Source organism: Haemaphysalis longicornis, unplaced genomic scaffold (genome assembly GCF_048455015.1).
Source record: "Haemaphysalis longicornis isolate Haplotype H1 unplaced genomic scaffold, Haemaphysalis longicornis Haplotype H1 scaffold_5, whole genome shotgun sequence".
In the NCBI taxonomy this organism is placed as follows: Eukaryota; Metazoa; Arthropoda; class Arachnida; order Ixodida; family Ixodidae; genus Haemaphysalis; species Haemaphysalis longicornis.
The window spans coordinates 25,023,290-25,050,768 of NW_027526385.1; the positions used below are offsets into that span (position 1 = coordinate 25,023,290).

The window sequence follows — 27,479 nt, forward strand, 5'->3', positions numbered from 1 at the left end:
GTTAGGATACCTTGAAAGTGCAAATGATTGTTTTCTATTGTTACTTTTTTTATGAAATGCCTTTCTGCTAAAATCCGAAATGGTATTGGCGGTATCTGTAAATAAATAAATAAATAAATAAATAAATAAATAAATAAAAATAAATAAAAATAAATAAATAAATAAATAAATAAATAAATAAATAAATAAATAAATAAACTGGAGCAGAATCGCTGTTTGTCCTGGAAGTGAACCCTTACTAGAACCGCTATTTTTCGAGCCCGCTGAACCCGAATGGGAAAGGAACCGAAAACAGAAATAACGGTTACAGGTTCACGACGAATCGGTTGGACCATCCGTTGTTGATATTGTTAAGTAAAAGCCATTCATGCCTTTTTCTTTCACTTACCATCAACTTCGTAACCTCTCGCGCATTTTCCCCTCCCGGCCACTTGAACGTATCAACGCTATCTTTGTGGCAACAGGGGAAACGAATGCGCACCAGTGTATCAATGGTATGTTTCAGCTGTTAACGCGAGCAGAGCGCAAGGCTGAATCAAACGAAATCTTATTCTAACCAGCTTGCAGGTGATATGAAACGACTTAGCCCTTCTTCGCTGGAGCAATCAGGGTGCAAGAGTGCTCTACTGCTCAACGGCGAAGGTCCACGCACGATTAGTGAAAAGTTCTCGTATTTCATAATTTGTTCAAAAGATTCTGCTCCTGCAAAGCAGAAATGCTTGACAAGTGTGACCGCTGGAGTTGCTCAGTGTCTGAGCCGTTTGCTGCTGACCAGAAGTCTGCGGGTAAGATCGGCGTTCCCCGCGGAGCGAGAGCGTCCATGTGCGGAGATATCGACCAAGGTTACATATCACCGGGTGGTTTAAATTACTCTGCCGCACCGTAACATACGCTGCGCCAAGAAGCAGGGGTATAGCACGGTAAACATGATAAAACCGCGCGGTAGAGATGGTACGGCGTTTGTCTCGTATCTGCCGCGCAGCTTCGCTGTGTTTCACTGCTCCAGCCAACTTGCCCATATTTAAGCATTGAAAACTGCAGCGCGGGGCATCAAACACACCAATTATATAAAAAAATGTGTTGACACGAAAAAAAAAATACACATTCCTTTTTTTAAACATTTTCCTCAAAACAACTAAAATCGCATAAGCAAACCACCAAAAAGTTGATATTGCTCTATACATTTCTTTGTACGACGTTTCACAACAACGCCTGTCATCAATTCAAAGGAAGCGATTGCCGTAGTGTAGAGTATGATCGTTCGTTTTTCAGGAAAGTTGAGCGGCAAGTTCCGTTTTTTACAAATAGAAATGATAAGAGATATAGGAGGGAAAACTCTTATCGTATAGTGCGCACTTATTCATTTTGCAGAAAACTGCATCCCTCGACCTTGCAGGCACTGTGTATTTTGTCTCGGAATGAAAAACAGTAATTAAGCAGATCACATATGCAGAAGCGCAGGCCCGGCGCTCATTTTGTCTGCTTGTTCTGCAGCTCTAAGCTCTCAGTTCTTTTCGGAGGTAGACTTTTACTGAGAACCCAAGTCGGTGCTTTCCTTCTATCGCTACTCGTTCAGGAGGGGGTGAACTGCCGTAGACGAATTAAACAGCGTCTCCCCAAAGCCGTTCCGTCTCCTGTTTCGGGCGCCATTTTTTCCTTTTCAGTTTGTAATGGTATAATCTGCTACGAGACTCTGCAATGCAGCGGACGGAACGATGGCCGATGGTAAGGAGGTACGATGACATATTCTTCGTCTGCAGAAAAAAGTCACTCCGCAGTCTCCAGCTGTGGCCCGCGCCACTATAGCTTCTGGCGCCATTTTAAGAAATCAACCAGCAACAGTTACGAAAGGTTCAACTAGATAGGTTTGATTGATTGATTGTGGGGTTTAACGCGTCGACGCAACGCAGGCGATGAGGCGCGCCGTAGTGGAGGGCTCCGGATTAATTTTGACCACTTGGGGATCTTTATCGTGCGCCGAAATCTCGTACACACGGGCGTTTTTGCTTTTAGCTTCCAACTAGATAGGTTCCACGTTCTGCTTGCAACGCACGTGATGTAACGAAACGCGGTTCTATAAACGTTGAAGTAGGGCGCCTCGATTCACGCGCGTCTTCGCAGTAGGGCAGCGTTGGCATCGAGACACCCGGTTTGGAGCAGTGGAACGCGGGAAATTTAAAATGAGTTCAGCAAACCTTTGGCGTCTTTACCTTGGGACGAGCGCGACGCGAGAGGAACAACATGAGAGGTGAACGGGAAAGCGAAGGGAGGCAATAACTTGCAAAAGTCGATAAAGACTATCGTCTTTTGACGACATTTGCAACGAAAGGAGCAGATACGTGGCCAATTTTTCAGTCTTCACGACAATCTCTTCTGCTTTCTTTCACTATTCGGTGTTGCCATCGTTCAATCCGTAACGACGACGACGCGGCTCAGCCCAGAGCGGCCGCCAAAGGGCTGCGTTATAAAAGAACCCGACGCGGGGGTCGAGCTTGCATTTTAAACCCCGCCAGCACGATGTATACTGTGAAGAAGCACAGCCACAATTACCCTTCGTGCACGGCGGCCCCCTAGTACGCATTTCAAATGTGGCCGGATGTGGCCGGTTCTCACACGTGCGCTACAGTGCTTCAGTGCAGCCGCCTTGGGAAGTTTAATCTTCTTTCGACAGTGATCATGACGTCACACTTGCGCCGCTCCAGCGCAAAAGCAGGACGAAGGCTTTGACCACGGAAAGCGTGTCAACCGTAGCCATGGGCGTAAGTAGAGTAGGGGGTTAAAAAAGGGGCACTTGCCCCACCTTCCTCCCCCCCAAAAGGCGACCAGCTGTTGCACCCTTCCTCTCATCCTTAGCCCTTCCGCTCCCATCTTGCTTGCTTATTTCCATCTGGCATTGGTAATGAGATACCTTGCAGAATCTTCATTTCGTCCCCAACGTCAAAGAAAGAGGCGAGAGGACATTTCTTTCTTCGGCGAGATCGCAAATAGACACAACAAACAAAATTTAAGCAAGCCGCCTCTGGTGGTAGCCTTTACCGAGCAAATTCTACACCTCGTATTTTCGCTGAAAAAAAAAAACAGATTTTACAGCAGAGCTGTGTAACCTTGAGCTCAGTACTTTGTCTTTAACAAAGAGAAAAATACCAACAAAACAAACTCCTAGGTCGCGAGGCGCCCGGCACAACCGAGCCATGTAGGCGCAGTCAAGCCTCGCCTAGCTATGACGTATTCGCCCCCCCCCCCCTTCCAACGGCACCGATCGACCTTCAAGCAAACTCTGCCCAACGCTCTTGGCGTGATCTTTCGTGTGCTCTTCTACTGGCCACTTACGAGCGTTTGCGCCTGAATAGGGGAGCACATAACCGCTCGCGCTACAAACACCGACTTCGCGAAGCCGGTTGCCCCGGGTTCCAGCGCGAGATAGCGCGGTTCACTTTGATAGGGGTGTGAAAGCCTTCGGACGAAACGATTTTTGCATGCCATTCATATAGAACTTTAAACGGCAAGTTATAAAACTTGTATGATGTGCCGGGTCTCCGACCAAGGGACAGAGGCCGCCAGCTCTGCTGTTTCTCCAGCCTGGCGCCGCTTGTGCAAGCTGCGTCATTTTTTTTATTCTGTCCTTCCGCGGATTAGCTAAGCCTGGGTACTTTGTTAACGACCCCTCGCCTAACTGCAGGTGCTGAGTCATTCTGGGGCCTTGGGCTGTGTCAAATGTCTTTGAAGTGCGGAAACTTGTCCCATTTGCGTCAACGAAACATACTGGTGGGAACGTGCTTATCGGGGTCGGAACGTACATTATCCCTTTCCGCAAAGCTTTCCTAAAGCTTCAAGGTCATGAGTATATGAAACGAGTTCCGGGGAGCACGGTAATCCGTCCTGACCCGGCAGGCTCTAGCGTGTTCGCTGCAAATGTCCACAAGGGTCATCAACACCAAGAAAATAAATAGAGCGATTGCAGGCGAGTCAGCTGCACGTCCTACCTGTTTAAACTCGGGCAAAGTGCTCCTGCGTATGTAGTCGAAGAGATATTTGCTGAGTGCTACTTTTTCAGACTGTTGTGGCTTCGCCAGTCCCCTCTCGATACAACTTTTGCTCTCTAAGTGGAGTTACGAGTTCCCTGGGCCACCTGAAGTCGTAGTGCGGCCTCGGTTCCAAAGGCGAAGAATTCATGTCCCCTCTCCTTTTCAACAGAAGGTATTTTATGCCCGGGTACACAAGATCTCACCGGCATTATATCTTTCGCGGGAAGGACGTGGACAGAAAAAGTGCTATCGGCGCGGCTCCGCCCGGATTCGAGCCACGGACGCTCTCGTCGCAATGGGAGGTACACAACGCTATGCTAACTTGGCTTTGAATGCAAGCGCAAGTGGGTGTACGAACGCGCCTTCTATCTTCCCCACTACCTTCTTCTGCATTCGGATGGTGCTGCCGTCTGGGAGAGGCGAAGCTAAGTAGTTCATCATGACGCTAATGAGCGCCGACAGTTGGCGCCTCGATGCCAGCGTCTTCGTGTAAGCGGGACGCGGGTGAATTGGGGCACCCACGGCCCCCTACTGCTTTCGGTTTCGGCTTCGGTTCGGTTTCGTTCGCACGCTTTACAAGGAGCTGTGGTTTCAGTCGGATTTACGCATTTCTCCGACGCGTACAATCCAGTGTCTAACGTTCATGCGTCTAACGGGGTCATACCGACGTAATATTAATAGCGATGTGCTATCTCATGTGGATGCAAAAAAAAAAATTAAGTTCTCCAGTGAAGGCACATTTCACTTTCGTGTTTTACCAATTCTTGTAAAAAGGCGTCAACCACCTTTTCTTGTGTTGCTAGGTAGCAGCGACAAATAAAATCGGCAGCACCAACGTTCAGCCATTCAGCTGGCTAAATGGCTGAACGTTGGTGCCCCCAACCTCACCGACTCTTGGCCGTGTACCTCACAGGGTAAATAGAACAGAAAAAAGTGGTCCTAGGGCACAGTGCACCTCGCAGCCTCCATGCGCCAGAGTGAGCTCGCTTCTGCTAGCATCTAGGAGCAGTTTTAGACAAGTGCGGTGTCACTGCAAAGCTGAAATGGACATCCGAAGCTTCTTTATAAGAAAATTCAACACTGATTCTAAGGCTTCGCCCTGTTTGATAAAGAAGAGAACTTTCTGAACCGGTCCACATTACCAAATCAGACGAAAGTTCTGCCATCACCACCGCTGCACTTGAACAAACTAAGCCATCGAAGGATCCTCTCAACCCAGCATTTCTTCTTCGAAGGTAAGCTCCATCCCACCCGATTGTTGGTTCCATCTTTGTTGTAGAAAACATTTAGGTACACCCACTGTTCAGCACAGAAAACTAATCCAAGCTGCCTAGTTCATCGCAGATTTCGTTTGTTCCTCTATTCTTTAGGACAAACGGACTTGTCTTGCGTGATACGGCTTTAGGAGTGCCTATTGAATGGCCCCTTAACCTTCAATATACATGCTTACTGGAACAATTATTTGGTGCGCGTGTGCTAGGATGTATTTTCGCTTGATTCACTTTATAGCTTCATAGAAAGCTGTCTTTTAGTGTTAGCACTGCGTACCGGGCGGACCCGCAAAGTTAGCAACGGTAAGTTAGATGGGGTCAATAGAAAATGCTGCATGCACCGTAATGGTTTATCCCGCTCATCTCAGTTTCCTAGAAAATTTTGTGTTTCTAAGTAGACAGATGAAAACATCGAAGGTACAGCAACATATGCGTCTCCTGCCGAATATAATTTTCCAGGACAGGATTTACGCGCTAGAAACAAGGTAGAGCAACATATGCGCCACCTGCCTAACATAATTTGCCAGCATAGGAATAAAGCGTTACATACAATTACTCAAACACCGAACATACTGTATGGAAACTTACAAAAAAAGTGCACCACATAGTTGCACACCAAATTCACAGACCGAACATTTCGAAACTCCAAAGGAATGCTCGTAGCATCTTTATGTAGTATTCTTTACTTGGGATCGCTGTTATCACCCCTGGAACAAAACTGGAGACATCCCAGAAGCTTTATATTTATTGTAACACCAAAATATTCCAAGGAACAAGAGAAATGTCGAGACAAAGCTCTGCGAATGGTTTCTGAGCCTTGAATTACTCCTGCCTTAAAGGCCAATACAAGCCCTTAAAGTACCAGTTTATTGTCCGCAAACCATTTGCTAGCGAACACTTAATTTGTTCATTTCTCCTTTGCCCACATTGCCAAGTTTATCGTTTCTTTGTTCAACAAGAAATCAAAACGGAGAGAGCATATCATCACTACGAACTTTATTTTGAGCATGTCGATACGAATTACCTCTATTCAGACAAAGCTTGCTTTGCGTTTCGAATGTACAATATTTTAGCAGATCCACTGCTTACACCGCACTAGCTGTGCAAACATGTGGTTGATTCTAGGGTGCACTAAACGTAGCAATTGTTTCTATAATTATGTCGAATGCACGAGGTGTTCAGTATCAGCAACATTTCATACACACTATGTACTTTGCACATACCATCATTAAGGCATCTCGAGCCTTAGCAGCAACTGATCTTCCTTGACATAACCCTCACGTTCAATGTCGCTTGATTCAACCCTCGTTGAAGCAAAATATACGGCGCTGTTGCTGCCCCCAACTGGCCTGCAATACCACTTCCTTTTAGCCCCCTCGGTGCCTGGTTTCCCGCAAACGTGCCGTTCTTGTCTAGTCACCGGGTGGATGGCGTAAAGCGTCAATTCTTTCGTGAATGGCCAGTCAACAAAGTCATCCTCTCTACCCTCGTGCAGTTGAATGAGCAAAGCAACGTACACGGCATCACCCTCTTTCTGGAAGCGAATTCCCCAAGACATCAAGTAACGCCGCAGGTATACCTTGTCACTCTTGCTCCTAGACCAACCATTTTTCACTGCCTTTGCCTTGAGTGCCGCATATCCCCTTATGACCTGGTGATGCGTTTCCCGGTCGCTTCGAATCGATGACAATGCTGACGTTATCGTGGTCCTCAACAATTCGCTTTTTTCAGTGTAAAGGGATTTTATCGCAGCCACGTTGCTGTCTAAGGCTCGACGAAACTGTTCTGTAAGTGCTCCTTTCAAATCATTACTGACGAGGCAGATTTCAGTAAGTTTGTCACTAAGACAGTCGCTCTTCAAGGACAGTTGAGAAAGTTTGGAATCCAGTTCGCCCACTCGCGCTTCTCTCGTTTTTTCGAGAGCTAGAATGGCTTTTACCGCAGCTCCGGTCTCTTCCAAGCGATTTAGCGTTTGAACTGAGGCTGGCCCAAGTTTTCCTTTCAGTGTTTCGTGTAAGTGATTAATATCGTGCCAAATTTCAGCGAGTTTGTCTTGCTGTAAGCCACTATCCAACGACAGTTGAGCCAGCCTGGAATCTAGTTGGCGCGTTCGCTCTTTTACCTCTCTTTCGGAAGCTGCCAAATGGGAGTTTTCGTTGTTATCCGTCCCCTGACGTGCTTCAGCTGCAGCATGCAGTACACATGTAGTACATCGAGACTTCAGGTGCGCACAAATGTCGTGGCTCAGCACCACCGCCGAGCAGTTGGGACAGTGGGTCCCGTGATGCTGGCAATCCTGGAGAACGTGTTCGGCGATCTCCGAAGCTGGAAGGACGACACCGCAGCCGTTGACTTCGTTCCAGCAATGCACCTGCGTGTAGGGGAGAAGAAAGAAATAGTGAGAAAGCAAGAAAACGACTTGTTCTCAGGTTCAGTGAGAAAACACCCCAACGAATTGCGCCCTAGCACAGCAACGCGAAAAAATTGAATGTTTCTCAAACACCACCGTTTCCTCATTAAATGTTTCTTCTCTCTATCCAGGAAACATTCATTTCGTTTGTCATAGGAGGAGCTAGGCTGCAGAAGAGTAAAACCATGAAAGGTAAGCACACGGAAGGAGGGAGGAGGGCGAGGGGAGGCACCTACGTGTCAGAGGCAAAACACTATTGACTTTCGACGACATTTGCTGAGAAGAGAAAAGGTATGTGACTATTTTTCAACGTAGCCAGGTAGCTATTCACAGCACCAGGCTGCAAGGCGGTGGTGAGGACTCAGATGAGTATGTTATTCGGCACTCATGCATAAAAGTTTGCGTGCTGCCGAAGGGGCGGTTGCATTACAGCCCGGCAATACAGTTACAAGGCTGGTGCATGGACCGTACCTTGGCTTTGGAGGCTGAGTGCAACCCGCTATCCCAGTATAGTACGACCGAAGTGAACAGGCGTGTGGTCATTGCATTTCTTTCCGTAAACATGGACTACGAACCGCGTGTGAAGCTGAAAGGAGCACTGACACGAAAATTTTATGTTACGCTTTTGTGGCTTTTATCGATGCTTAATGGTCTGGCGAACCTGAAACAGCACTTGAAATACTTCAGCGCGCGATAGTTAACTACGGTGAACGGCCTGAAAGTCGTTTGTTTCAAATTCCCGCGCTTTCATCCCGATTGGCGCATATGACAGAATCCCGGCCTGACCTCACCGCTTTGTGCGGATGTCACGGGCGCCCGCTTGAGAGGGCGTTGCGCCCGCTCGCCGCTCGTGGGGCCACGCGCGTGAAGTGACGTCACGAGTTTTTGACGAGTGCTGTCGCGTCACTTCTTTTGTCTTCACAGGGTGATGTCACGCTGATGTCTATTTGATAAGTGCCGCTCAGCGCGCTGCGATAAATGAGATCCAATTGAACTATGTTCTTCGCGTCGCAGGCCGCTCATATTTCAGCCAGGGTATTCTGTTGAGTGAAGGAAGCGAACTGTGCAATAATATTAACGCTGAAAATTGCTGTCAGTGCTCCTTTGGTGATAAGTTGAATTTTGTAGCCGAAAGAACATGCTGCGTAAAGTTCATTTTCAACAGGAAAGTGTTTTATGCCGGAGTACACGAACCTCACGGACGTCATATCCGTACGGAAATGACATCACCAGAAAAAGTTCCCTTGGCGCGGCGGCGCTAGGATTCGAGGCAATGATCAGTCTCGCCGACACGGGAGGTGCGAAATGCTCTACCAACTGAGCCATGAAGTCACGCCCGGATAGCTGTACGAACGCGCCTGATGTCCTTCCATCTAACTTCTCCATTATGGTGCTGCCGCCTAGGAGTGTTGTAGCGAAGTAGTGCGTCATGACGCTAATGAGCGCCGATAGTTGGTGCCTTGCTAGGGCGGCGTATAGCAGCTGCTGCGTTTATCTGTCCGCCGCAAATGTGGAACGCCGTTCAGCTTGTGGAGCGCCGCCGCCGCGTTCCAGAAGGTGAGCTCGTCGCAACGCAAGCGTCTGGCGCACACGCCACGGAGCAGGACCAAGGTGGTCGCACCTTTGCGAAGCGACCCGCCAGCAGGACGTAGCTTGCTATAAGCACACCCACAAGATTGCTGCCTACCCGCAAATCATGCTCCTGTCGCTGTAGAGGACCGTGACATCCCCAAACGATTTGCTGACAAACCCGTTCGGTTTTGTTCGCGCGGTTGGCGAGCGCCTAAGGTTTCAAACGGATTTACGCTAAGCTCCGGCTCGTGTAATCTAGTGTCTAATGTTGATGCGTCTAGCGGTGCCGTACCGACGAAATATAAATATAGCGACGTGCAAGTTCATATCGATGCACAATTACCATTCAAATGCTCCTGTGAAGGCACATTTCACTTTCGTGTTTTACCGATTCCAATGAAAAAAGGATCAGCCACATTTTTTGTTCTTTATTAGCACCCGTGTATTCTCTAAAGAAGCCAATTAAACGGTAAATTTCCAGGTGACAGGTTCCCGTTTCATAGTTGCAGCTAAATACCCAACACTGACGCGCACGCGCTTGTTTCTCTTCGGATCCTCATATCCTTATTTCTGGGTGCGGAAACGTAACCTGTCCGGATGAATGGTTTTATGGCCAGCTATCAGATTTTTATTCGATAGGGACTTACATCGTTCAGAGAACAAGAAATGCCTGCATGTGTATTATTTCCCGCACATTAGGAATAGACAGGAGGTTGAAGTCCATCCGCAACTCTCCTTTTACCGCAGAAACCGATGATGATGATGATGATAGTTGGGTTTTATTGGCGCAAGGCCGACTATGGGCAAAGAGCGCCAAAGAAGAAGTACTGAATTGTGATGAGACCGTACATACTAAAACATGTGACTAAAAGTAAAAGTGTTGCTAAACAAAAGACAATGGAGATGGCTGGTGTATAGGGCCAGGATGATTACACGTGATATGACAAGAGCTGCAGAAAGTTCACCTCAGCTAAAAACTTAACACGCTGACTAGAAAACATGGGTTCATCGGCTAAAAAATATGATGGGTGCAAAGGGATGTGTCGTCTGTATAATTCAGGGAAATGTTTGTGTCGTGTTGTGTCTAGTGCCTTGCATGTGATTAGTATGTGGACTACAGATAGGCCCTTTCCACGCCTGCTACACGTGGGTCCCGAAGTTCCAGTGAGCAGGTGGGAGTGTGTCGCATGTGTGTGGCCTATCCACAGCCTAGCCAGGGCGACTTCAGTGTATCTGTTGTGTGAGTCACTTATGTAGCGTCCCAGTTGTGGTTTTATTACGTGTAGTTTGTTGCCTGTTTGTTGACTCCAGTGTAATTGCCATGTGTTACGAAGCTGTCGTCTGATGTGTGACTTTAGGTCGGTGTAAGGTACTGTTGTAATGTCAACCGTAGTCATGAGAGCAGCATCACCAGCCATTTGGTCGGCGGCCTCATTACCAGGGATTCCACAATGCCCTGGTACCCAGCATATAGTTATTTCAAGATTTGAGGCATATGCAGACATTAGTACCTTGAAAAGAGCATTTATAACATAGTTTTTAGATGACCTTCCTAATGACAGTGCCTGTACAACGCTTTGAGAGTCTGTGTACACAATGGACTTGGGAATTTTATGTTTGATGATGTGGTTTGAAACGAGTAAAATGCCACATGCTTCTGCCGTGTAAATACTGTTATGAAAATTCATTGTTTTGCTTACTCTAAAATTTGGTCCGTGCGCCGCACAATATACTGTAGAACCAGTTTTCGACGCGTCGCTATAGAATTCTGCACACCTGTACTTGTCCTGCAGGAACAGGAAGTGCTGCAGAATTGCATTCCTGGGTACCCTATTTTTTTCTACAAGAGTGAATGACAGGTCGCATGATACAGAACGAAGATGCCATGGTACGATGAAATTATGAATGGGTGTCTTGTGCGTGTCAGAAAGGGGGACATTGAGTGCAGAAGCCTCCTCCCGAACTCCGAGAGAGAACGGTAAGGGAATAGATGGCCTGTTTCAAAAGAGTTGTAAATTTGATGTATCGTTCATGGTGGGATTAAAAGGATGGTTGGTCAGAGACACGATCTTGGATGCATTCAACAGGTCAACATACTCCCGCTGATGCCCTAGGCACCATTTGTCGCACTCGACATAAAACTTTCAACAGGGCTAGTGCGGAATGCGCCACATGAGAGGCGAAGGCCAAGATGCAGCACTGGGTCGAGCATTTTCAGTGCTGTTTTTGTAGCAGACCCATACACGACACTGCCATAGTCTAGCCGAGACCCCACCAAGGCCGTGTAAAGGCACAGCAGGAGTTGTTTGTCGGCCCCATAAGATTGATGTGAGAGGACCTTAAGAATATTCATTGTTTTTAAGCATTTGCATTTGAGCTGTCTGATATGCGGGATGAATGTAAGCTTTTCGTCGAATAAAATGCCTAAAAACTTGTGTTCCTTGTTCACAGGAATGGACACGCTGTTAAGAGTAATGTATGGGTCTATATGGACCCCGCGCTTCCTAGAGAACACAACGCAGGAGCTTTTTACAGGATTCAATTTAAAACCATTCTTGTATGCCCAGCCGGCAAGCTTCTTGACGCCGAGCTGGACTTGACGTTCGCAGATGGACATATTACATGATTTAAAAGATATCTGCACGTCATCTACATACATGGAGTAAGAAATTGTAGGCGGCAGTGCCTTCCCAAGGGAGTTCATTTTTACTATGAAGAGAGTGCAGCTTAAAACTCCGCCTTGCGGCACGCCATTTTCTTGCACGTGTACGTTTGACAGTGCAGAACCAACTCTGACGCGAAAGGTTTTCTCCGACAAATAGCTAGCAAGGGTGTTAAACATATTACCAGAAATACCGAATGACTTCAGGTCAGTAAGGATCCCATAACGCCAAGCGGTGTCATAGGCCTTTTCTAGGTCGAAAAACACAGTTAAACAGAACTGTTTGTGAATGAAGGCATCCTTAATATATGACTCTAGTGCCACAATTTGATCATTTGTGGATCTCCCTGCCCTGAAGCCTGCCTGGCAGCTCTCGAGAAGGCCGTTATACTCCAAAAAGTACACGAGCCTCCGGTTTATCATCTTCTCGAGAAGCTTGCACAGGCAGCTGGTCAGGGCAATGGGTCGAAAGCTAGCGGGAGAAGAAAGGTCCTTCCCTTCTTTCAAGAATTACCACAGAAACCGAGTTTTAGAGAAAGTACAAGACGTGCAGCTTCAATATTTTCTTGGTGTATGAAAAGCCAGGATAAGAATCATGCTTAGGTTGATGAGTATTTTCGATTGACAAACCTGTGCTTATACGTAGGCATGATTTGACGGGCAAACAACCGTCCGTGACCTCAACGTGCGGAGCAGCATAAAAATCTTCGACTGTTAAACCTACACCGGCTGAGAGAACCGTAACACAAGCCGACGGCTTGGATTTGAGAAATGGGCACCAGTGAACTCAGACGAACGTGTGCCCATCATGGGCACCATTACCGCAGCCGCGGGATTTTGAAGTCATTCACGTTCAAAATCTACCTGGACGCCGCGTAGGCGCCTCCTTCGAGGTAAACAGCGGGTGCATAGAATAATGAATGCTAGCCGGCGAAGATGAACTCGCGACATCGGTATGGGGCCGTTTCTTTGTAGCCGTACGCATGCGTTCCTTTCGATACGTGCTGTCCATAACAAGCTGGGATAATGCTAAAGTTGTATAGGATGTCCCGTTCATGAAGGCCTGTCTGTCCTGCTTGACTGCATCCGTCGGCCGAGGTTCTCCGGTCCACCGTTCACGGCGTCACCCAAAAGAAACTGCCGTACCATCACACAAGCATTTCCACCAACAAGCTAATGCTCTAATATCCCTGAATAAATATTTGATTCCTGTATTCGTTTCCGTCTCCCGTGTGAGGTTGAGTTGTTTGAAGGACCAAACAAGATTTTTTCACAAAAACGCAGAGCCCCCGATTTCATTTTTTCTGCCTGCCGCCTCACAGATCCGCCAACAATGCTTGTGGCGGCAACCGTAGGTCAAGAGTGACGAGTATACTTTGGTTAAGGAGGAGGAGGAAAAAACTTTATTTGTCCCATCCGTTGAGTGCAGTCACTCCGGACCAGTGAGGGGTGTCCTCAGTCCAGGACTCCCTGGCTGTAGCCGGCCTTCCGGGCCCTATTCACCAGCCGAAGCTGGGAGCAGGGCTCGGAGCTGGTCAGCGCCGCCGCCCACAGTGAAGGGGTAGGGTTGGGATTGGGAGGGAGGTCTGGGATGTTCGGGCATTCCCACACTATGTGGTATAGTGTTCCTGATGTGGGGCAGAAGATGCACTGAGGGGAGAATTGGGTGGGGAATATTTTGTGCCAGAGCGTGTTGTGGGGAAAGGTGTTAGTTTGGAGCTGGCGAAGTATAACTCCTTCCTCTTTGGTCAGTTGCTTATGTGGGGGAGGAAACTGTTGGCGGGATAGTCGGTAGTGAGAGAGGATGTCGTTGTATGTTAGCAGGGGTTGGGGCGTATAGTTAGTGGTTGGCATAGGGTTGTGGCTGTCCGCAATGGCCCGGTGTACTGCTTCTCGAACCGCGGTATGCGCCGCTTCATTGCCGACTACGCCTGAATGACTTGGTGCCCAGATAAGGCAGAGGTCAGGTAGCTGAGTTTTGGTTTTGAGAATATTGAGGGTTGCTGGGTAGAGAGTGCCTCGCAGGAAGTTGCGGCAAGCCTCTTGGGAATCGGTTAGTATCGTAACGGAGTCGCTCTGTGTTGTGGTGGCTGCCACGGCTATTGCTGCTTCCACTGCAATGGTGGTGTCCATGGTGAGGACAGTGGCTGTGGCTACGGTCTGAAGTGTATTATTTACAACTGAAATCGCATAGGCGTTTTTGGTGACGTAGGGAGAGGCATCTGTGTACAGCACCTCCGTTTGATTTTGAAATTGTGCCTGAAGATAGTTGGCGCGGGCCCTTCGTCTTCCAACGTGATAAGTAGGATGCATATTTCTAGGAATTGGGGTAACGCGGATGTGTTTCCGTATAGACAGTGGAACACGTATTCTGCATCTGGAGACCAGAGGCGGTGGATATCCAAGTGGCACTAGGGTCGCACGTCCAGCATTAGTAAGTTGGAGCCGTTGGAGTTGTGAAGTGCGTTGCGCCTCACAGAGCTCTTCCCAGGTGTTGTGTAAGCCCAGTTGCAACAGCTTGGCGTTCGATGTGCATGTAGGAAGTCCGAGGGCCGTCTTGTATGTTTGTCGGATAAGAATATTTAGCTTTCGCCGTTCGGCTGGCTTGAGGGACAGGTAAGGCGTACCGTACGTAACACGGCTGATAAGCACGGCTTGAATGAGTCGGATGAGGTCTGGTTCTTTCAGTCCGGTCCGTTTGTGCGTGATACGGCGAATTGGGTTATCTGAGTCATGGTGCGTTGAAGTTGTAGGATTGTATGGGAGCCCGATCCGTCCTGTGGGATGGTGAGTCCGAGTATGCGCAAGTGGGTAACAGTTGGAATGGGAAAGTTTTGAATATGGAGTTTAGGGTCTGGTACTGGGGAGATTCTTCTGTCCTTTGTGCGTTGTTGAAGGGTAAGGAGGGCCGATTTTTCTGGTGCGCATGTAAGACCGCGCTCCTGTAAGTACCTGCTTGTGTAATCAACAGCTGTTTGAAGGGCTTCTTGCTGGTCTCCGATGGATCCTGTGGTAGTCCATAAAGTTAAGTCATCTGCGTACAAAGCATGCTTCAGGTCCGGTATGGCAGAGAGTTGCGCAGATAGATCTTTGATAGCGATGTTGAAAAGGAGTGGGGAAATGACAGACCCCTGTGGGGTACCACGTGGAATAGCAGTAAACTTAGGTGAGCGTAGGTGTCCAAGTCCCACTGTCGCCGTGCGCTCTGTTAGAAACGCCTTAACGTAGTTGTAGGTGTTCGAACCGGGGTTGAGGGTGGCGAGGCCGTGTAGGATGGCGTCGTGAGTGACGTTATCGAATGCTCCTTTGATATCCAAAGCAAGAATGCAGTATTTGTGATTTTTAGGAATACGAAAGATGATGTCTTCCTTTAGCTGAAGTAGAATATCTTGAGTGGACAGATATGGTCTAAAGCCGTACATGGTATTTGGTAGTAATGCGTTGTCTTCTATATAGTCAGTCAAGCGAGTGTGAACCAAATGTTCCATGAGTTTACCTACGCACGAGGTAAGAGAAATAGGACGTAGGTTTGAAAGGGAGACGGATTTCTGAGGTTTTGGAATAAGTGTGATGTCGGCATGGCGCCACTGTGGTGGGAGCGTGCCGCGGGCCCAGTGGTCATTGATGTATTGGAGCAGATTCTCAAGAGCCAAGTCGTCCAGATTGCGAATGAGCTTATTGGGGATGTGGTCGTGTCCCGGCGTAGTGTTGCGGATGAGTTTACTCAGTTCGGCTTCGAGTTCTTGCATGGTGAAGGGTGTGTCAAGTGCGGCATTGTGGCTTCCCGAGTACACCGGATATTGAGGAGAAGGTTGTGTCGGGTCACGTGCGAATTTCTTTTGTAAGGTCTCAATTAATTCTTGCTCGGTGCCTGGGTAGTTGTGTATGAGGCGGTGTATGCGCTGTTCAGTGGCCGATTTTGTCTCTTTCGTTCCCATTAGGGAGCGTATTAGGTGCCATGTTTTACGGGTGCCCAAAGTGCCCTGCAAGCGATCGCAGAATTGCATCCAGTTGTGTTGGCTTAAGGATTGTGCATATTCTTCAGCTTGCCGTGTAAGGTGCGCAATGCGTAATTTCAACTTCCGATTTGTTTTGTTGCGCTTCCAACGCTTGATGAGGCTGTTTCTCGCAGTCCACAAGTTGTTGAGGCGTTGGTCGACGGCTGGATAGTCGGTGGTGAGAGGGAATTCTTTTGAGTGTGCTTTCAGTACATCCGAAATAGCGGCCGTCCATCTATCGAGGTCTTTAATTTCTTCCGTGGGTAAATGTTCGCGAAGGGTTTTCCAGTCCGTGAGTCGGGCTGTGCCTATGCGAGAAGGGGCAATACCATGGATAGTTATGGATATAATGTGGTGGTCGCTACCAAAAGTGTCAGGGAGGCATTGCCATGTGTATTCCGTCACGTTGCGAACAAAAGTGAGGTCTGGCGTAGTATCCCTTGATACACTGTTGCCTATCCTGGTGGGAGTGTTCGGGAGGTTGCAGAGCGTAAGCCGGTGTTGGTTCATAGCGTCCCATACGATGGTGCCTTTGCGGGCATTACGGGGGTAGCCCCAGGCCATATGAGGAGCATTAAAATCTCCAGTGATCACAAGCTGGTGGTGTTTAGCGAGTGAAAGTACTTGTTTTAAAAGCGAGGGGAAGTCGGCCAGAGTGAGCTGAGGGGGACTATAGACGTTTAGCACAAAAATACTGCGGTCACCCTTTCGAGTTGGTAGTATTTCCACGAGGATACAATCGATGGTGGATGCCAAGGCATGGTGCTGGGCAGTATATCGGTTGTGGACGAGCGTAGCTGTGCGTATGGATGAGTCGTTTTGGAAGGTATTGTAGTCTCGAAGGGTCGGGTGCTGTGCGTCAGATTCTTGAAGGGTGATGACAGCTGGGAGGTGTTGCGATGTATATGGTTGGAGGGAGGCTTTCTTTTTACGGAATGATCGACAGTTCCAGTGCCATATTGTGAGGGGTTGGGTAGGCGCGCGGAGTTTACGTGGAGAGCGTGGAGGAGGCATCGTCGTCCATAATGGCGTCAGCGAACGAGGCAGGGGTGAGAGCAGGGCCCGGTTTGCGTTGCTTCTTCCGTTTGATGGTCTCAGTTGCTTTATCTTCCAAGGCCTGAATTCTGACTGCAAGAGCAGTAAATTCTGACTGGAACAGTAGTTTAAGGTCGGAAATGGAAGAAGTAAGGGCTGCCAAAGGTGAGGTAGAGGGAAGGGGGTCGGCTGGTGGGGGGGACTGCTGTGTATGCTGGGTGCTTGTGTTAAGTAGTGTTCGCAACTCTGATATTTGTTCTTGAAGTATGGTTATTTGACGTTCATTGTCAACTATTTGCGCTTTCAACTGGGCGTTTTCACGGATTAAAGCGTCTAACTGTGTAGTTGGCGCTGTTTCCTGATGGGGATCAAGGGGTGGGAAGTCGGCTGTAGTGGGAGGAGGGGGGGCGGCGACGCATGACCAGCTCACCTGTGGTTTCCGTTGGGAATCCAGCTTCAGAGGTGGGGGTCTTCTGGTGGTGGAGAGGGCGGGATGCCGAAGTTCTTGTGTTTGCTGACGGATGCGTACGTGTGCGGGGGGTGGAGGTGGTCGTAGTTTGCGGCGGCACTCTTTGCTGGCAGTAAGGTGTTGTAGTCCGCAGAGCTTGCACTGGGGACGGCAAGGGTGGTCGGGAGCAGGATCCGGTGTGTGGCACTGGGGGCAGATGCTCGGGCGGGGAGAGGGGCACACATCGGAGCGGTGTCCGAGTTCACCACAGCGCACACAGCACTGATAGGTGTTGCGGTAGGGTTTGCAGCGAACAAGTGTTCCGTAGACACGCACGTAGAAAGGCACGTGGGGGCCGTCGAAGGTGATGGTCGCCGTGTCGGACATACCGAGCATGCGAGCTTCCAGTATCTGGGGTCCTGTTGTGGTGATGAGTGTGAGGAGCTGCTCGGGAGAGGTGCCGGGATCTATGCCTTGTATGACGCCACGACAAGTGCCCGGAGGATGCTTAAGATACGTCGTGATTTCGTAGTCGGTGGTGCCCAAGTGAATGATGGTAAGTTTGCATAGTGCGTCTGCGCAGACTTCTTGGGGTGTGCTGAGCGTGATGAGGTTCTGAGCGGGTTGTGGAAACGTGATGACTTCTGAGCAGAAGACCTGTATAGGAATGTTGCTTGCTTGCTGAATACTGGTGGCCAACTGTCGGGCTGTCCAGGCGTCGACTCGCAGGCCGCCTCGAGGTCGAATGATGATCTTGTAGTCGTTTGCGGGTAGCTTTGGGAGTGTTGGCTTGCGTGGGGCGGGAGTAGGTGGAAGCGGTTGATCGGCTTGCGGGAGTCTCTTGCGTTGATGGCGGGCATGGAGCACTTGTTGCCACGGGTCATAGCGCGGGAGTGTGCGTCCACTGGCGGGATCATGCGTTGGTTGCATTTGGTTCGATGCATCCATGGCACGTGGAGGCGTGCACGAGGAGTAGAACGCTGCCGATGTGAATCGCGACGTGCCCGGGGGCACGCGCAGCCGCTGCGCGCACTGCCAGGAACAGGTTAGGGTTAACAGCGTTCCCCCACCTCAAATCTTGAAGCGCTGCTTGTGGTCCACTGGATGCACAGACTGGGTCATGGGTGGTATCGGCGAATAGCTGGTGACGCTACAAACACCTTCGTAGTAAATTTTCTGCGGTGGCGGTTGTCGTTTCGGAGCCAAGGAGTCCAAAAGCGGGAGCACATGCGAGGTGACTGTGCGCTGCGCAGCCCCCTGGGTCAGTGAGTTACTACTTTGGTTAAGGGTAAAAAATAACCAGCGTACATTCTTGCTTCGGTGAAAAGAAGGTCGAAACAGACAGTTTCTGCTGCCTCTGCGAGGGAGAGAGCGAGTGAGCTTTATTTTAAGACTGAGGTTTGAGTCTTTTGAAGGAGTATTTGAATGTGCTCGGTGACATGTCGTTTGGCGTGAGGGCGGACGACAAGGTGCTGTGATATATTATGTGAACACTGGAGGCCACAGGCTTTAGCACATTGGCGTACTAGAAGTGAGATGCCATGCGTTGGTGTGAGCTTCTTTTAATTTGTGTAACTCCTAGCACACGCGCAAGGCGCGCACAGGGCTGCTAGATGTGGCGTGGACGGAGCGCACAGCGGTGCGTGAGGTTGCATGACGCTATCACGTGGCATTCAGCGAGAATGCAGGGGGTAAACCCGTAGATGTGCTTGATGAGTCCACCACCTGTCTTCCCCGTCTGCGCGTGGTCTCGTAAGATAGAAACAATTTAGCACGTGTTCCTGGACTGTTGGGGAGTGGTGTTCTTTTGGGACATCCAGCAGCGAACACTCAAAAAAGATTTGCCTCAGGATGCTTACGGTATTAGGTTTTTGAACGTTGAAAATGAGGACTGTGTGCCACTTGACACAATTATGCTGTATGGACTACATAGCATCTAAAGAAACAGGATGGCTGTACGCTACTCCGATCCTGATGCAAGACTCATCAGGCACTACTTAAAAGAGTCAATAGGTTCTTTTGTGCAGATACAGAAACTTCAGCCCTCTAAACCAAAGTCGCTACCTTCATTGTTGGTAATGAAAGAATATTGAAATCACCCCGCTTGCCCAAGAAGGGCTGCAGTTCTAGGGTTTGTATTGAGTATTAAGTGTACACAATATCAGTTACGCGTGTTTTAGTTTTGTCATCCTGTCAAAGAAGGCAATAAAAAAATTGGGCCCATCTCCCCACGAGGGGGGACTCGAGTAAATGCGTCGCGTAGGGGGTGGGGGTATTGCGTTACGGTTAGTGTTTGGGGGGTGGTGGTGGGGTGGTAGTGAATGTGTTAACTATTATTGCTTATTACTATTAATTATTATTTCTTTCATATATTCATTATTACTTTCGTGATTTTGTGACTCGAGTCCCCCTCGTGGAGAGATGGGCCCAATTTTTCTTTTTTTTGTGACGCAAGAAGTGAAGGCAAGGAGTAGGTTGTTGTAAGTCGTTATTTATTGATTTGTTGCTGTTGTCGTTGTATTGGACGCTGAGAACGACGGCTTTGTGGTCGCTAAAATGTACTGTTAAGGGGTCTTTAAGCAGTGGTCGTGCGTTACAGCAACTGGTGAAGACGAGATCGATGCAACTGCTGCCGTGTATCAGCAGCTTCTTGACGTAGTTTGAATGAGTCAAGGATATAAGACGCGTTCGTAGCATTTGATTCTGTGTCGCTTTTGTGGCGCAGTGGGAAGAGCACCATGTACCTCGCGTTCCGCCCACAGGGTCGTGCGATCGAAACCAGACGCGTATAACTATTATTTTTTTTTATAGTGTAGGGGGAGGGGTGCGGACGGACAACAACTCTGCACCTGTTGTTGAGAGCGAGGAGGGTACGAGGTAGAGACGCGCACCTGCGCCTCGCCGCGACGCGCATGCGCAGTGAGCGTGTGGACGCCGCCGCCGACGGTCGACGGACATCGTGCGACTAAGAAACGCACCGCGTTTAAAAGTCTCGACCAGATTTAGGGGAAATCCCTAAGGTGGAGTAATATTCTGCGAAGGAAAGTTCTCCGGATAAGCGGTGGTCCCGGGCTCGAATCTTGGAGCAGGACAAATTTTTCTTCAACTGCGAAGTTTCTGAGAAAGCTTTATAGCTTTCCTTTGTAGCCGCACGGCTGCATTCTGGTGGATGTCAAACTTTCCTTCGCAAAAAAAGTCTCGTAGCTCAATCGGTAAGACAACGCGCACTTGCTTTGTTACGCTATCAGTTCCAGGTTCGTTTCCTGGCGGTTCCAGTAAATTCTTTTATTTGTTCGCGGGAGATTTCTGTTGACACCAACGGTCGCGAAAGAACCCTTGGGGCGTAGAGGTATAAAGCTTTGCTTTAAAATACGGCGCCAGCCTTCGATGCATGGTGCTCATTAAAGTTGATGGATTGACAAGATCCGCGCATGCGCGGTTCTCTCAGCTTGCTTAGGAATACTGCTCAATGCTAAATTTATTGTCTTCCCAACGGGGGGACGCTCCTTATTCATTTAGGTGCACATATTATCCCTCGGCGATGCCAAGCGCCGTCGCAGCATGGATCACATCCTTACCGGCCGCAGCATGCATCACTTCAAATCTAGCCTTCGTGTTCCCTCAAATGGCATGTGAGATCGATGGAGGCGGAAAGAACGCAAACCCAGCGCTTAACATCAGGCTATTTTGAACAAACAAGCTTCAGCATAGGGCACGGATTTTATCGATAAGAGCGAGCCAGCCTCTCTAACCACTCCTTTTTAACCCTGCAAGCATAACAGACCTTCTCTGATACGATTGCTTGGCCCGCAGCTTCCTTCTTGTTCAGCTGAAATGTGGGTGAAAATGAGGGATTCAATACAGAAGCTGATTGATTGATTGTAGGGTTTAGCGCACCGACGCTTCGCAGGCGCGCCGTAGTGGAGGGGTCCGGATTAAATTTGACCACCTCAGGATCTTTAGCGCGCGCTGAAATCTCGTATACACGGGCATTTTGCTTTTCGACTCCATCAAAAAAGTGACCGCCGCAGCCGGGGATCGAACCCGCGACCTCGTGCACAGCAGCGCAACGCCTTAGCCACTGAGCCACCGTGGCGGGTTTCAATACATAAGCGTTGCACAGAACAGTCCAACGGTTTAACACGAGGCTGTACTTTCTAACCCGTAAAGAGAGATTCATATGGGGGAAACAAGCCTCCCTTCCCGCGCAGTGTATCACGTGACGACACGTCAAGCCTCCGTGCGTAAACATGCGATGTATCTGTCACAAGCGAATGCGGAGGGCCCTCGATAGCAGCGCCACTGGCATCAAGTACGATTTTTCAAAGTTGAACAGACGATCCCCTCCTCATGGGAGAATTCTTCGCTGTTGGCGGAATTTTCACATGTCTGGCAACACTGACCCCATGACTCGCTCTTGTAGGAATGTCCCATGGAAGAAAAATGTTTGGGAGGGAGCATCACTTGACGATTGGGAAGCCTAGTAATAAAAAGACAAAAAGGAAAATTTGAAGGGGCTCCTCCTTCACGTGACAGGCAAGCAGTAGTTCTTTGAGCCTCATGTGGCCACCTGCCCGCGATACGTGCGTGTGTCTGCCCGTTCGGTTGCCGGGCCGTCCGGGTATTCGAGTTTGGGCAACGTGGCCGTCCCGGGCTCTGCACGCAGCTCTGTCTTCAACCCGAAACACGCAGCGGTCTGATCGTGCGGGCAAAGTGGTCGGACGGGAGACGCAGAAAACATGTTTATTTATCGAGCTTTCGGTACCGTCGAAGTTCCCGCCGCAGTGGAATTTGTGTGCCGTCGCCGTGAAAAAGGGAAGATGACAGAGTACGACATGCGTGCCTTACATTTTATTTCACAAAGCACACTACACTTTCTCGGTTCTGATCATTTAACCTTTTCAACTTAGACACTCAGGCCCCATTCTGGGTAATCCACCGTTTCTTGTCACGGCTGCAGTCCGTCCAGAACTCACCACGGTCCCTCCCAGGCGTAATCTAGCATTCGTTTTTCCCAGACACCCATAGCACGGATTCGTTCTTCTCGCGTCCCCCTAGCCCCATCAGTGGTTCTGCACCTTTTGTTTTCCAATGCATGCGCACTGAAGTAGGTACACAGCAACGCACCACAAACGTCATTACGAGGATGGTGGCACATACTACGTGCCACCATGCCGGAGCACCGATAAGGCGACCGTATGCAGATGCGCACGCGAGCAAAACCAAAGCTTCTCCCCTCCCCATTTAACCCCCTAGGTGAAATAGAGGCAGGCATTGATAGAAGGCCAACGCCTTTTAAAAATTGGGCAGAGTGTTTGCGCTAGCCTGAGTGTTTTTTTGCGTAATCATTCTCTGCCGAGTCCCCAAACGCAAACATTCTAATGCCCTGTCAATACATTTCAGCGTAACAAGAGTAATTGTATATCATTAAAACAAAAAACGAAAATATAACCAACGGGAAAAATGTCACCCAATTCAGATACTGACAGCAAACCTTACAAACCTGACAACTATCGTTCGTTGCAGAAAACCCACGCAAATAAACATATATCGAAAATAATTCATGTAACAGTTCAACGTAATCGAGGGCTTTCATGTCTGTCTATCACTTAGAAAAATAAAACTGAGTACGAACTGAACGGCGAACTTGTACGAACTTGCTTGCTATCTTAATTTCAGCATTTCATGCCGCCGAGAAAACGAAAGGTTAGCGAAACTGAAAAACAGCGCAAGAATCTTTACGCATTACTATACAATTCTCACACTTTCTGCAATTTTTTTATACCTTGGACTTTCTTTGGTCCTACAACTTGTGCACTCTTAATCTGGTTCCATATAAGTTCCAGTTAAAAAGGGTGATCCATATATTTTATGTGGATCCAAACGAAAGAATAACTGGAACAAAGCATATAGGTGGATCTTATCTGGAACCGTCAGCTTGTTTTCTTTATGTTCGTGGTTTTTATCTGGAACCGAAGAAATGGGGTCATGCGATGTCGGCGGTTCCGGTTACTGTTCCACTTATGTCCCAGTAAACGGCTGGGGAGAGTGCGTTTGTATATTTTTTGCTCGTGTCTTGTTCCACATAACTCGTGCATGGCAGTGAAGTATGCACTCTTTCATGCATCAACTGGAACAATGACCCGCATATATATTAGGTGCTTCTTGACCCAAGATGCACGTGCGCGTTTAATATACACGCGCACACCGCACATAAAATTTAATGAACTTCGCCGACATCTATGAAACTGCCTTGCAGCAGTTAGCATTCATAATACGGCTAAGCTGTAGTTATAGTGATGTCCTTTGACAGAAAACGAAATCCCACTTTTTTGTCAACGCCGTACAAAGCATTAAAAATGTCGAGAGGAGGATATCTTAGACAAAAGAAGAAATTGCAGGAACCCATTTCCAGGTGTTCTGCGGCACCCAAACCGCTTTCGTGAACATCGTATTTTTCTAATTTGAGGCGTCAAGTACAAAATCACCAGTGACTTCAATTTGAGAAGGACTAAACGTCTTCCCTTTCCCCGTCTGCCGTTCGGGCAAAGCCATAGCTGCTATAGCGCTGAAGAATTCGTGGTACTTTTGTGAACATCTTCATTACGAAATACTGATTGAGGCCACTACATTTTATGCAATTGGTCTACAAAGTTTCGCAGAAACGGCAGTTTTTGTTCAACACTCAGTTATCATCTCGCTGTGGTGTACGCGCTCAATGGTACTTAGTCGACGTTACTTATGTTGTGATGGGGTACATACATAATGGTAACCGACTGCGTCACGTTTTACACCGCAGACATCATGCTACGCATGCAGTTATATGCTAAGAAGTTCGTTTTTGTATTTTGTCTCGTCCAGGCTATTAATTTTCACAAGCAAAAATGAAAGCCTCTTTGCAGGAGGAGAACGACACAGAACCCGGAAAACTAAATCTACCCCGCGGCATCTGCCTTACATTCTATGTATTTATAATGAAATGTCATTCTTATTTCAAATTATGCCTTGCAGTATCGCGAAAATTCGCAGTGTTACCCTAATGTTGTTACTTGCCATAGTAATTCAAGTTCACCGAATGACCTGCCTTCTCCTCCTCGTCCCCCCGTTGCTCTTTTCCTGCACTATTGGTGTTCATGAAGACAAACTGCTGGAAAACGGGAAGGTGTATTATTACTCGCTTATTAGCGAGTAATCACACTGGATTCACTATACGGAAGTAGTTTTCTATAACGTGGATATCAAAGAGCGTCGCAATATATATTATTGGTATTGGAAAGACTTGTTGTCAAGAGAACGCAGTCAATAAAGAAGCGTCGTTTTGTTTTCACTGCAAAGAACGAAATAAAGCTGTCATCGAAGTTTATGCACGCGCTCACGGCCCGCGGTCACGGCCCGCGCACGCGCTCACGGCCCGCGGCGAGAAACAACTTTAGGCCAACTAACGTGTTAAATTGGATAATATCTGAGCTCTTTGTTCCAGCCTCAGAGCCGCGTAGACGTCCGCTTAGAGGCCTACTCCCATTTTCCGAGGCAAATATAAGCGATCAAGGGTGACGAGCTTGTGATCTCTTCCGCGGACTGGTCACTGGCCACGGCGCCACGGCGTGCATCGCCCAAGGCACGGAGGAAGAAAAAGTTGGCCGAAACGATTACGAAACGACCGCCACTTCAGTGCGGCATGCCGTGCGCATGCGTTGACAGCCGCAAGGCAGCGCCGCTTGCGTTGATGCATGGTATAGTGGGACGGCAACGGGTACAACGACGAAGAGGGAAAAAACGGGACTGCGTGGACACTTTTAACGACAGCAGCGCCCCTACGTCTTAACGTTTTCGCAAGCTAGTTTTTGTTCGTCCGCATGCAGCGCCACCAGTGGCCTTCTAAAGCGGTTTTCTTGATTGCTCGCGTTATGCGCCTGATGTACTAAATGAACTGTCGGTCAGACTGGCGGGAACGGTTACCAGTTTGGTTGTGGCGTGAAACTGCGGATTTCTTCATGTCCTCGGGCTGTATTTACTGCTCGACGAAGTGAAGTATTGCCGGGAGGCGGAAAAAAGGTCAGTGCTGCTTATTTATGTTCTGGTAACGGTTGTTGTTCATTGACTTGCTCATCACTGCGTCCGGTAAACATGTCGCTCCGCTGCCTGTTTTTCGTGTTCCAGAAACGTTGGCTGCCTTTATTCACATAAGCTTGCGTGTTTGTGGGTCGGAGTCGGCTTGACATTTCTGACTGCATACGTTAGCTAGTGCTATTTAGAAAGTTGCTGGTGCGCGCATTTCTCGAGTCTGCATGTCCCCTTATGGTGTGGTGTTGCTTAGTTGTATATTGACGGTTGCTGTACCTGTCAGCGGTACTGAATCGTCTCGGGTTAGTCGCACGCTATTGTCTCGCGCGCACACACTGCACGGCTTGTTTGTCGGAGCGTCTGTCTTTAGCCTTATCGGTATTTTCAAACTTCCGTGTTAATTGCGTTGTGTTGGTCTTCTGAGAGCCATAAATTTACTGTGCTAATCACGCTATTACGCCTAATGTTGATGTGCGTTCAAGACGTTGGAGGCAGCACTGCTTACGTTTATCTGTGCTGTGTGTGTAGTTGTTCCCCGTTTCTTCCAATGCCTTCGATGAATTCAGATGGTCTATTTACACTAGTCAACTTTAGTTGGCTCCCTGACGTTTAGTGAAATGCAAGGGAAAGTGGTTGTCTGAGCATCAGCGTAGTAGCAAAACGTTCCTTTTGTGGAGGGGAAGTCAGGTGGAAACACGCAGAAAGTGTGGAGCCGTTTCTATGCTGTCAATGTCAGTGGTAACCTGAGACCTCAGAATAATTACCCATAAAGCTCACGTGTGGACTATTAGAAGTTTTAACGTCACAAAGTATGTTTAAAAATAATTCATTCCTGCCATTTTATGCTATCAATGTCAGTGGCAGCTAGAGAGTTGGAATAATTTTCGAAACGCTCAGGTGCAAAGTTGTTGAATCATGATGTGCACCAAACATTAATCCATTTGTGTTCTCCTTTGAACCTAGAAATTACACTGCAAAAGCAGATTGCTACATTCTGTATTCATACTCTATGACCTGTTCAGAAAGAGTCTGTGGCTGACTGTGGAGACATTTGGCCCTCCACTGATAGGTTGTGACAAATGTTTTTGTTACTCTGGTCGTCGGGGAGAGTGCGGCGGATTATGAATGCCCTGTGGAGCTCATAAGCCACAAAAGAGTACCTTTTGAGTCGTGCATATTGTGCAGATACACCAGTTCGCATAGACCAAGGACAGGTGAGCTTAAAGTATGTTCAAATATTTTTATATCTCAAATTGTTTAGCAAGAAAAGATGAGCAGGGCTTCCGCTGTAAAAAATACATTCGACTTTCGTGGAACGAATCAGACATTGTTCAATATTTTCTCGTGCTCCCTGGGTAAAGCAAGGCATAAATTTATTCTCTGATATGTTTGTACTGTTTATTTTCTGGGCAATAGGGCGAAGATAGACCTAAAACAGCTGTACAAGGAATGCATATGGCCATTTTAATTGTATTTGGACCCATTCTTGGAAGTGTATCATCAGAAGGCAACACATTAAAGCTCTTGCACAGGATGAAATCATTGCATTCTACAAGGAAGTACGCACTGCCATTTTTGGGTCTTTCATGGCGCGTTTTTAGGTAGTTTCTTTATAACTAATGGTTTGAAACTTCTTTTCAGTGACAGCTTGTCCTGTGGCTCAAGGTGACAGTACGAGCTTTTTCGGAACACGTCATCATAACTTTCCTGGAAGTGCACTTTGAGACGGCCCTGGCAGAAACACCCGGGTGTTAATTTTGGTTGGGTAAGCTGGCATTTTGTTTTTGCGAGGCTCAATTTCTGGGTCTGTTCGTCCTAATAAAATCTCACTGTTAAGAAGTTATTGTGAACGCCAATATTGGCCATTGTGTTCACATTCCGCCTATTACGGATGCTCCAACAGTGGCAAAAAAAAACTATTTTGTATTTTAGTTTTGTAAATATTTAGCTTTTACACCTTGAGAGTTGTTGCTGTGATTTGCCAGCACCACGGA

General features: G+C 48.2%; 1 long non-coding RNA gene across 1 annotated transcript in view; it reads right to left on the reverse strand.

Moving 5' to 3' along the window:
- Window positions 1–7,277: 7,277 nt before the first annotated feature.
- LOC144137962 (uncharacterized) overlaps window positions 7,278–27,479 on the reverse strand; it is a 29,619-nt gene continuing 9,417 nt past the window's right edge. Inside the window, exon 2 of the long non-coding RNA XR_013315777.1 lies at window positions 7,278–7,667. This is a non-coding gene — a long non-coding RNA (uncharacterized LOC144137962). The remainder of the gene's footprint in view (window positions 7,668–27,479) is intronic.